The sequence below is a fragment of the Urtica dioica genome, chromosome 1 (genome assembly GCF_054948205.1).
Source record: "Urtica dioica subsp. dioica isolate 48M chromosome 1, U.dioica_male_clone48M_v1_H2, whole genome shotgun sequence".
Taxonomy (NCBI): domain Eukaryota; kingdom Viridiplantae; phylum Streptophyta; class Magnoliopsida; order Rosales; family Urticaceae; genus Urtica; species Urtica dioica.
In genome coordinates, this window is record NC_142756.1 from 40,926,430 (window position 1) to 40,938,169 (window position 11,740).

The following is an 11,740-nucleotide window of genomic DNA, read 5'->3' on the forward strand; positions in this document are numbered from 1 at the left end:
TCGGAGCCGCCAGATATGGCGATTTTACTCCGAGGTGCGCGGCTGTCTGAAACTCCAGTTTTTTAGAAATCCGGATTTTCAAACCCCACTACCATGAGTTATAGAACTCTAATGAGAAAATTTTCTTGAGCAAAAATGCTTTTCATATGATTATAAACATGATGTGTAAGATTAAAAGTTTTGATTTTTGAAAGATTAATTGAAGTTGAGTTTTTACAAAACTAGTTTGAATCTTGAAAAACCGTTTTCACTTTCAAACTTGAAAATATTTTGTCATCCAAATCAAATAAGTTTTCAAAATGTTTTCAAAACTATATCTATATCACATATGTTCAAAATCTATATGCTCTTGAAAATTTGAGTGGGAGGTCTCCTTGTAGACAAGCCGAAAAATAAAAGGATGTGTAATCTCAAACTTTCAAGTGTTCGAGTGAGTTGAAGTTCACACTTCCCTCACGCACTTTCCCGAAATAGAAAATAGGAAAAGATCGAGTATGTACCTTGTGCCTTTATGCACTAATACTACTCTGAACATGTCGATCTAGGATTCTCTTCTAGTTGTCCGCTCTGTCGCTCTCTAACTAGGAAATCTGTTTCCAAACTTATAAGAGTCGATGAACCAACTCCAAAAACTAAGTGGGAGGGTTATACTTGTTGTTTGTAACCCATGATCCCCAACACTAATGAAAAGTGCAAGTGTCGCCGGACTAAGAGTCACCCTCGTGGCCCTCTCTTAAATGAGAGTACTCAAGGGCGCTTTGCTCTGATCATTGCTCAATGAGCTACGTCCGAGAGTGAGATGATGATGACAAGGCCTCCCCTCGGCGGATTGTTTTTCAAAGTCAATCTTTTGGACTAAGTGGTAGGTTACACACTTAGACTCAATCCCTAGTAATCCTCCCTCGAGGCCCTGCGAAAGGATGTGAGTGATCAAACCAATTTACAAGGTGGCTAGTCAAAATTGATGTATTGACATCTTGGCTAAGCATTAATGATGTGTCATTTACTTATAAAAGGAGATTTTTTGCGGCCTTCCCTCGAAGGAGTAAATTATCATTTGGTTTATAACACCTTTGGATTTTATAAAAGTCTTAATAAAACTTAAATCCTAAACCAAAGACTAATCATAAACTTGTTTCAACTTATATAGGCAATATGTCTCTCAACCTTCTCTCGTTTATCTTTTCCTCGAACAAACTCGAAAACGAAAACTACGTAGATTCGAAACATAACCTCGACATAATCCTTACCAAGCACAAATGGGTACTCACCACCCCGTGTCCTCCTCTGACGAATGATGATTCAACTCAAGAGGACAATGACGCCTTAGCGGCCTGGCTTCGATCCGATGAGATTGTGAGGTGCTATATCTTGGAATCCATGAACAATATGCTGAAAGAGCAACATCGTGACATCGAGACTGCCGCTGACATGCTCTACAATCTCCTTGAGATGTTTGGAGGGCAAAGGCGTCAAACAAGGCTACAAGCAGTCCGACAGTTTATGAACTGTCATATGCAGGCTAGGACTCCTGTTGGAGATTTCATGATACTGATCATTAGTTTTCTAAATAAAATGGAAATCCTAGGATCTGAGATTGATGGGAAGAATGTCATAGATATGATCTTAGAAACTCTCCCCGCATCTCTTGATATCTCCAAGATGAACTACTCCATTAACAAGCTAGAGTACACTGTTACCAAGCTTATGGAGGAACTTCACACTGCTGTAGGTCTCACTAAGAGAAAGAGGAATCAAGGAGAGGCATATGCTACTGAGCAAAAAGCCTCCGCCTCTGGAACTAGGAAGAGACCTCACAAGGCCGATAAAACGAACTGTCCTGCCTATCTCAAAGCAGAGGAACATAGTATTGTACTAGTTACTGAAGCATGCTTAGTAGCTGATAATGTATCAACGTGGATTCTTGACTCCGCTGCTACTAACCATATTTGTTGTTCCTTGAATGGTTTCAAGAAAACCAAAAGCTTAGAGGAAGGCGAGTTCTGTTTCAAATGGGGTGATGGGAGCCTGGTGTCCGCGAAGGCTGTGGGATCCGTGACGCTGTCTTTTGAAGACCGCACTTTAAACTTGAATAATGTTTATTTTGTTCCTACCTTTGGGAAGAACTTAATATCCGTTGCTCGTCTTCGTGAGCAAGATTATTGTTTAAAGTTCATTAAGAATGGAATTCGTATTTCGTTTCCTGATAATTCTTTTGTCACTGATGCATGTATGAAGAATGCTCTTTTTTACATCTATCCCACTCAACCTTCTCTTTTAGACACCGAAATAGATAACGATCTAATTATGGAGCCAAAGAGGATCAAACTTTCTGAATCCTCCGATCTAACAAAATCAACATACCTATGGCACTTAAGACTTGGTCATATCAGTCTAGATAGGATTAAGAGACTTGTGAGGGATGGTCCACTCCAAGCCTCTGCAATAGGTTCACTACCTACTTGTGAATCCTGCATAGAAGGAAAAATGACTAAGCGACCTTTCTCTGATAAGGGTCGAAGAGCCACTGAGTTGCTGGAACTAATACATTCTGATGTATGTGGTCCGCTCAGCCAACAAGCACGTGGAGGATACGAATACTTCGTTACCTTCACCGATGATTACTCGCGATATGGGTTTGTCTATTTGCTTAAACACAAATCCGAAACCTTTAAAGTATTTAAGGTCTTTAGGGCTTTAGTGGAAAAGCAAACTGGCAAAGTGATCAAAACCCTTCGATTTGATCGAGGTGGTGAGTATATGTCTGGAGAGTTCGATGACTTTCTTAAAGAATAAGGTATCGCTTCTCAGCTTACCGCACCTGGCACACCTCAACAAAACGGAGTGTCAAAGAGAAGAAACCGAACTCTTATGGAGATGGTTAGATCAATGATGAGTTACTCATCACTCCCGCTTTCCTTTTGGGGATATGCCCTCGAAACAGCCGCTTACATTCTGAACCAAGTTCCGTCTAAAACGGTTCCTGGTACTCCTTATGAACGATGGACTGGCCGTAAAGTGAATCTTGGCCGCATCCGAATTTGGGGTTGCCCTGCACACGTGCTGAGGCAAATGACTAGCAAGTTGGCTAGTAGGTCAGAATTATGCCTGTTTGTAGGATATCCGAAGGAAACCAAAGGTTTTACTTTCTATAGTCCCGAGGACGATAAGACTTTCGTTAGCACGAATGCTCGTTTCCTTGAGGAGGACTTTATGAAGGATGTGAAACCTAGAAGCAAAATTGTGCTTGAAGAAAAGTTGGGTGAGGAAGCTTCTACCTCATCTGTAAGAACTGTTCTTACCCCAACTGAAACACAACCTAACTCATCAGAATCTCGTCAAGTAGTACTTAGACGTAGTGGGAGGGCTACTCAAAAGCCTAACAGGTACATGTCTTATGGAGACTCTCTTGTAGCCGTCTCTGACATGGATGATCCTGTTTCCTATAGCCAAGCGATGGCTTGTTCTGAATCAAACCTTTGGCTTGACACCATGAAAGTTGAAATGCACTCGATGTATGTCAACAATGTCTGGAAACTTGTAGACCTTCCTGAAGGGATTAAACCCGTAGGGTGTAAGTGGATATACAAGAAGAAAAGGGGTCCTGATGGGAACGTCGAGACGTTCAAAGCACGACTTGTGGCGAAGGGTTATACCCAACAAGAAGGGATTGACTATGAAGAAACCTTCTCGCCAGTCGCGATGCTGAAATCCATCCGCATACTCCTATCCATAGCTGCAGCTCTCGACTATGAGATCTGGCAAATGGATGTCAAGACAGCCTTTCTGAATGGCAATCTTGACGAGTGCATTTACATGGCTCAACCAGACGGTTTCGTGGAAGAAGGTCAAGATACCAAGGTTTGTGAGTTGCTTAAGTCCATTTATGGATTAAAGCAAGCATCTAGGTCATGGAATATTAGATTCGATGAAACTGTAAAGAGCTTTGGCATTGAACAGTCAATAGATGAGCCTTGTGTTTACAAGTTAATACACGAAGGTAAAGTTGTGTTTCTGGTACTATATGTCGATGATATACTACTCATTGGTAATGACGTGGGTAAGTTATCTGAGGTTAAGGTCTGGCTGGCAAAGCAATTCGATATGAAGGATCTAGGAGAAGCCGCGTACATTCTGGGGATCCAAATCTTTCGAGATAGGAAAAACCGGACCCTGTCGCTCTCTCAAGCATCTTATATTGATAAGGTGATGGATCGCTTCTCGATGCAAGACTCCAAGAAGGGTCAAACACCCTTTAGGCATGGAGTTTCACTCTCTAAGGACCAGTCTCCCAAGACTGCACAAGAGATCGAAGACATGAGGAAAATTCCTTACGCCTCTGCCGTAGGAAGCCTTATGTATGCTATGCTTTGCACAAGACCTGACATCTGTTTCGCCGTTGGCATAGTTAGCCGTTTCCAATCCAACCCTTGACCCGAGCACTGGATTGCTATTAAGCATGTTCTTAAGTATCTTCGAAGAACTAGGAATTTGATGCTTACATACTCAGGTACTGACCTGACTATGACGGGGATATACCGACTCCGATTTTCAAGCGGATAAGGATTCCAGGAAATCCACTTCGGGATCTGTGTTCATCCTTAATGGTGGAGCTATTGTGTGGAGAAGTATTAAGCAATCTTGCATTGCTGACTCCACAATGGAAGCAGAATATGTGGCTGCTTGTGAAGCATCCAAAGAGGCTGTATGGCTTAGAAAACTCCTTAAGTATTTGGAAGTTGTTCCAAACGTCGACGAGCCCATGACCCTTTATTGTGATAATAGTGGGGCTGTCGCTAACTCAAAGGAACCTCGAAGCCATAAGCGCTCTAAGCATATTGAGAGGAAATACCATTTGATTCGAGAAATTGCACAGCGTGGAGACGTGGAGGTGAAGTAGATCTCTCGCAGATCCATTCACCAAGGCCCTAGCGAACAAGGTCTTCGACCAACATCGTGAGGGATTAGGCATGAAAGACTACACACATCTTCTTTGAGTCAAGTGGGAGTTTGTTGTCAATGGTGCCCACAAGAAGAGTAGTAGTGTCTATTTGTGTACATTTGATGTAATATAGTCTCATGAAGACTCTTGCTTGTAATTGCTTATTCATTAATAAAAAGTTGAAACGTTCATTCATTCTTTCTTTGTTTGAAGCTTTATGATAAAACCTTAGTCTCTTAGTCCATAAACAAACTTAACAACTTACGAAGAGACAAATGTAGATTTGCATGAACAAACTCTTCGTAGTTTGCTTAAAACGATATATTCGCAATCTTAGGGTCAAAGGACTATTGACCTCAGTACGATTGTTAGAAGAATCTATGATGTCTGGTTATGAGGCATTGAGAGTTGGAGACTCTATATTTCTTCTAGGTATCTTCCGAAGGTACTGAATTGACCAGTGCACTTCTAGAGACAAGATAAGAACAAACCATTTAACCTCTTATGTCTCGAAGTCACTATGTATGAATTGCATCATGCTTACCTTAATCCTGAAATGAGACATGCCATTTCACACCTTAGTATTCTCATTTGAGAAAGTCAGAGTTCGGACTCACTATGTGATTCCGAACAGGGCCTATTGGTGAAGTACTAAGTTGTGAGTATGTCATGAGTATCTTTGTGAAGTTCTCATAGATATGGAATTCATGTACAAGATTGCTGAAATGCAATGTATGTCACCTCATGCTTTGTTCCTTGGAGTGTGAATAAATGAACTGGCCAGTGTCCAAATTGAGTCCCGACTCTTTTGGATGAAACAATGTGTCTGTGTGTTGTTTAGGCATCTTAGGCACGTTGCGGGGGATGGCCTAGATGTACCATGTAGGCTTCTTAGGTGCGTCACGAGGGACGACGTGGTTGCGCCATGTAGGCGTCTTAGGTGCGCCATGTAGGCGTCTTAGGTGCGCCATGCAGGCGTCTTAGGTGCGTCACGAGTGACGACTTGGTTGCGCCATGTAGGCGTCTTACGTGCGCCATGTTGGAATCGATCTAGGGTTTAAGAAAAAGTTTAACGCTTCGGTAAGCGGCGGAATTTTAAAAAAATTTCTTTTACAAGTAAAACAGTTTTTACTAACCTAGACAAAGAGCAAGTACATGTAAATAAAAACTATTATGAGCATAGAAGTTTACTAACCTTTTTAGACGCTTGAACGTTGAGAAGCTTTTGGAAAAAGGTTGCAACGTTCGCCTCCCCTCGCAGCACGTCTTTCTTCCTTCCTCGGCAACTCGAGCAACCAGGAAAGTTTCTATCACTAAATCACTCGAGAAAAAAGGAATTAGTGTGTGGGCACTTTTAAACATTACGACTTAAGAACGAGTCTTGAAGTCGCAGAGCTAAACACTAGGTCAAATGAGGACCTAGGTGCCAAAACAATAAAATGAAATTGAATAGAGAGAGAGAGAGAGAGGATCGGCCAAGCTAGAGAGAGAAGCTCTCAAATCTCTAGAACTTGGGATGAATGAAATGTGTGGAATGAGGCTCCTATTTATAGGAGAGGTCTCACCTTCAATAAGGTAGTTTCCTCTTCTATAGAATATCACATATTCATGAGCCAATTTCCCTTTTTCCTTCATAGAGGTGCACGGCCAAGACTTACCAAGTAAGTCCTTGGATTTGTTTCCTCTTTTGTTTGCTTCTCCCTTGACTCCTCTTGGCCGATTCGTTTTGTTCCTCTTAGAGGAAATTTGTTTCCTCTTTTCTTTTGGCAAGTATCTTGATACATTTATGCAGAAAATATTCTCTCTTTCTTTGGGTATGTTGGGCGCCTATGGCCTTCTAGAAAGGGCTTCTAGAAGCTTTTCCATTTGTTCATGACAACATGAAAAATGCCCATTAAGAATTTTCAATAAAATTGAAATGAAATTAATCCGCAAGGCCCAATAAATCTAATTTTGGCCGAGTGTTACTTGTCATCAAATGACCACGTCAAAAAATTTATTGACATTCATTTCATCCTATGTGTCAAAAGACAAGAATACCCTTTGGACAATTTTCGTTCTTGTTTTGACTTAGCTTCCAGTTTAACTATTCCTACTCGATGTGATTCGTGACAGTGACCTCATGGACCCAAATGAACAAAGCTTGAGCTAAACACTTGGACTCAAAATTTCACAAACCTTTTCCAAGTTTAGCTTAATGTCAACTGACTCCACTAAAGAGTTGACACTAAAAATCTCTCGGTTCAAATGAATTTATTTTCTACTCAAGAATTCAACCTAATTGTAATGAGCGGATCCACAGAACATTATCAGTTTTACCCTTCATGAATATCATCAGCTAGTCGGGATTTACGAAATTACCATTTTACCCTTCCAGCTGTTATTTCCTCAACTCCTTTTTCGCTTGTGAATAAGTTAGAAACAATGTATTGACGAGGAGCTAACAAGTCACATTGTTTCATCCAAAAGAGTCATGACTCAATTTGGACACTGGCCATTTCATTTATTCACATTACAAGGAACAAAGCATGAGGTGATATACATTGCATTTCAGCAATCTTGTACATGAATTCCATATCTTTGAGAACTTCACAAAGTTATTCATGACATTCTCACAACTTAGTACTTCACCAATAGGCCCTGTTCGGAATCACATAGTGAGTCCGAACTCTGACTTTCTAGAATGAGAATATGTACGGTGTGAAATGGCATGTCTTATTTCAGGATTAAGGTAAGCACGATGCAATTCATACGTAGTGACTTCGAGACATAAGACGTTAAATGGTTTGTTCTTATCTTGTCTCTTGAAGTGCACTGGTCAATTCAGTACCTTCGAAAGATACCTAGAAGAACTATAGAGTCTCCAACTCTCAATGCCTCATAACCAGACATCATAGATTCTCCTAACAATCATACTGATGTCAATAGTCCTTTGACTCTTAGATTTCGAATATATCATTTTAAGCAAACTAGGAAGAGTGTGTTCATGCAAATCTACATTTGTCTCTTCGTAAGTTGTTAAGTTTGTTTATGGACTATAGACTAATGTTTTATCATAAAGCTTCAGACAAGGAAGATTGAATGAACATTTCAACTTTTTATTAATGAATAAGTAATTACAAGCAAGAGTCTTCGTGAGACTTTATTACATCAAATGTACAAAATAAAGACTACAACTCTTCTTGTGGGCACCATTGACAACACGCCATGTAGGCGTCTTAGGTGCGTCGCGAGGGACGACTTTAGCCTGCATCTCTGGGATGTATTATGGTGTGCCACAGAGGCGTCTTCAACCTGCATCTCTTGGATGTCTTATGGCGCGCCGCGGAGGCGTCTTCAGCCTGCATCTCTGGGATGTCTTATGGCGCGCCGCGGAGGCGTCTTCAGCCTGCATCTCTTGGATATCTTATGGCGCGCCGCGGAGCCGTCTTGAGCCTGCATCTCTGGGATGTCTTATGGCGCGCCGCGGAGGCGTCTTGTGTGCGCCATGTAGGTGGCTTCGGTACGCCATGTAGGCGTCTTAAGCGCGTCGCGAGGGACGACTTTAGCCTGCATCTCTGGGATGTTTTATGTGGCGCCGCGGAGGCGTCTTCAGTCTGCATCTCTGCGATGTCTTATGGTGCACATCAGAGGCGTCTTCAGCCTGCATCTCAGGGATGTCTTATGGCGTGCCGCAGAGGCGTCTTCAGCATGCATCTCAGGGATGTCTTATGGCGCGCCGCGGAGGCGTCTTCAGCCTGCATCTCTAGGATGTCTTATGGCGCGCCGCGGAGGCGTCTTCAGCCTGCATCTCTGGGATGTCTTATGGCGCGCCGTGGAGGCGTTGTTAGCCTGCATCTCTGGGACGTCTTATGGCGCGCCGCGGAGGCGTCTTGGTTGAACGCTCGTTCTCGTTTATGTTCGGGTGTTTTGTTTTGGTGGAGTGTACTTTCTTTGGGTAGAGCGTACTTTCTTGGGGATTTTGAGTGTACTTACCGTTGCCTATGTCACTAGCCCCCCGAGTTTTTGGGTTTACAATCGTATTTTGATGATCGAAAATCTTTGAAAAAGTGGATTTTGAAAGAAAAACCTCAAACTTTATTAATATTGCAAAAATTTGAAATCCTAAAACATTGGCTCGTAGGCCTTATTGAATATTGGGAAGCAAAGAAATAAAATGGGGGGAGCGCTGGCTAGTGGTAGTACTTTCTAAAGTGTTCCGCATTCCACAGGCGACGGATCCGTGTCTCATCCGTGTATTTGATGTAGTACGTCTAGTCATGTGTGACTTGGCAGACTTTGTGGGGTCCCTCCCTGTTTGGGATGAGGACGTCGGCACCTTGCACTTGGGTGTCGAGCAGATGTCTTCGTGGACTTCGCGGAGGACCTGGGTCGACTCGACGCTATCTCTTATTTTGGAGATCGTGTTAACCGTCTTTCTAGCGGTTTTTCCATCGATTCCTTGGATGTAGCATATTCTGGCTTGGGATTGATCTCCAACCATGATGCCGATTCCATCCTTGGTAGGGAACTTCTGTTGTCAATGGTGCCCACAAGAACAGTTGTAGTATTTATTTTATACATTTGATGTATTAAAGTCTCACGAAGACTCTTGCTTGTAATTGCTTATTCATTAATAAAAAGTTGAAACGTTCATTCCTCCTTGTCTGTTTGAAGCTTTATGATAAAACTTAGTCTTTAGTCCATAAACAAACTTAACAACTTACGAAGAGACAAATGTAGATTTGCATGAACAAACTCTTCGTAGTTTGCTTAAAAGGATATATTCGCAATCTAAGGGTCAAATGACTATTGACCTCAGTATGATTGTTAGGAGAATCTATGATGTCTGGTTATGGGGCATTGAGAGTTGGAGACTCTATAGTTCTTCTAGGTATCTTCCGAAGGTACTAAATTGACCAGTGCACTTCTAGAGACAAGATAAGAACAAACCATTTAACCTCTTATGTCTCGAAGTCACTACGTATGAATTGCATCGTGCTTACCTTAATCCTGAAATAAGACATGCCATTTCACACCTTATGTATTCTCATTTGAGAAAGTCAGAGTTGTTGTCAATGGTGCCCACAAGAAGAGTTGTAATCTTTATTTTGTACATTTGATGTAATAAAGTCTCATGAAGACTCGTGCTTGTAATTGCCTATTCATTCATTAATAAAGTTGAAACGTTCATTCATTCTTTCTTTGTTTGAAGCTTTATGATAAAACCTTAGTCTTTTAGTCCATAAACAAACTTAACAACTTACAAAGAGACAAATGTAGATTTGCATGAACAAACTCTTCGTAGTTTGCTTAAAACGATATATTCGCAATCTTAGGGTCAAAGGACTATTGACCTCAGTACGATTGTTAGAAGAATCTATGATGTCTGGTTATGAGGCATTGAGAGTTAGAGACTCTATAGTTCTTCTAGGTATCTTTCGAAGGTACTGAATTGACCAGTGCACTTCTAGAGACAAGATAAGAACAATCCATTTAACCTCTTATGTCTCGAAGTCACTATGTATGAATTGCATCATGCTTACCTTAATCCTGAAATGAGACAAGCCATTTCACAGCTTAGTATTCTCATTTGAGAAAGTCAGAGTTCGGACTCACTATGTGATTCCGAACAGGGCCTATTGGTGAAGTACTAAGTTGTGAGAATGTCATGAGTAACTTTGTGAAGTTCTCATAGATGTGGAATTCATGTACAAGATTGCTGAAATGCAATGTATGTCACCTCATGCTTTGTTCCTTGGAGTGTGAATAAATGAACTGGCCAGTGTCCAAATTGAGTCCCGACTTTTTTGGATGAAACAATGTGACTTGTTAGCTCCTCGTCAATACATTGTTTCTAACTTATTCACAAGCGACAAAGGAGTTGAGGAAATAACAGCTAGAAGGGTAAAATGGTAATTTAGTAAATCCCGACTAGCCGATGACATTCATGAAGGGTAAACATAGATAATATTCAGTGGATCCGCTCATCATAATTAGGTCGAATTCTTGAGTAGAAAATAAATTCATTTGAACCGAGAGATTTTCAGTGTCAACTCTTTAGTGGAGTCAGTTGGCATTAAGCTAAACTTGGAAAAGGTTTGTGAACTTTTGAGTCCAAGTGTTTACCTCAAGCTTTGTTCATTTGGGTCCATGAGGTCACTGTCACGAATCACATCGATAGGAATAGTTAAACTGGAAGCTAAGTCAAAACGAGAACGAAAATAGTCAAAAGGGTATTTTTGTCTTTTGAGACATAGGATGAAATGAATGTCAATAAATTTTTTGACAAGTTCATTTGATGACTTAATGTCACTCGGCCATGACTTGATCATTGGGCCTTGAGAATTAATTTCATTTCATAAGAATTTCTTAATGGGCCTTTTTCATGTTCTCATGAATAAATGAAGAAGCTTCTAGAAGCTCCTTCTAGAGACATGTTGGGCGCCCAACATACCTAAGGAAAGAGAGTTTATTTTGTGCATAAATGTATTTAGATACTTGCCAAAAGAAAAAGAGGAAACAAATTTGCATATGCATGCATAAGGGAATCGGCCATGTTGAGAGAAAAGGCAAGCCATGAACAAAAGTGGAAACAAATCAAGGCTTCTAGAAGACCTTGTTCGCCGAGTGTCTCAATAGGGAAAAGAGGAAATCGGCTCATGCATATGTGATATTCTATAGAAGAGGAAACTACCTTATTGAAGGCGAGACCTCTCCTATAAATAGGAGCCTCATTTCCTCACATTTCATTCATCCAAGCTTAAGAGATTTGAGAGACTCTCTCTCTAGAACTTGTGGCCGAACTCCTCTCTCTCT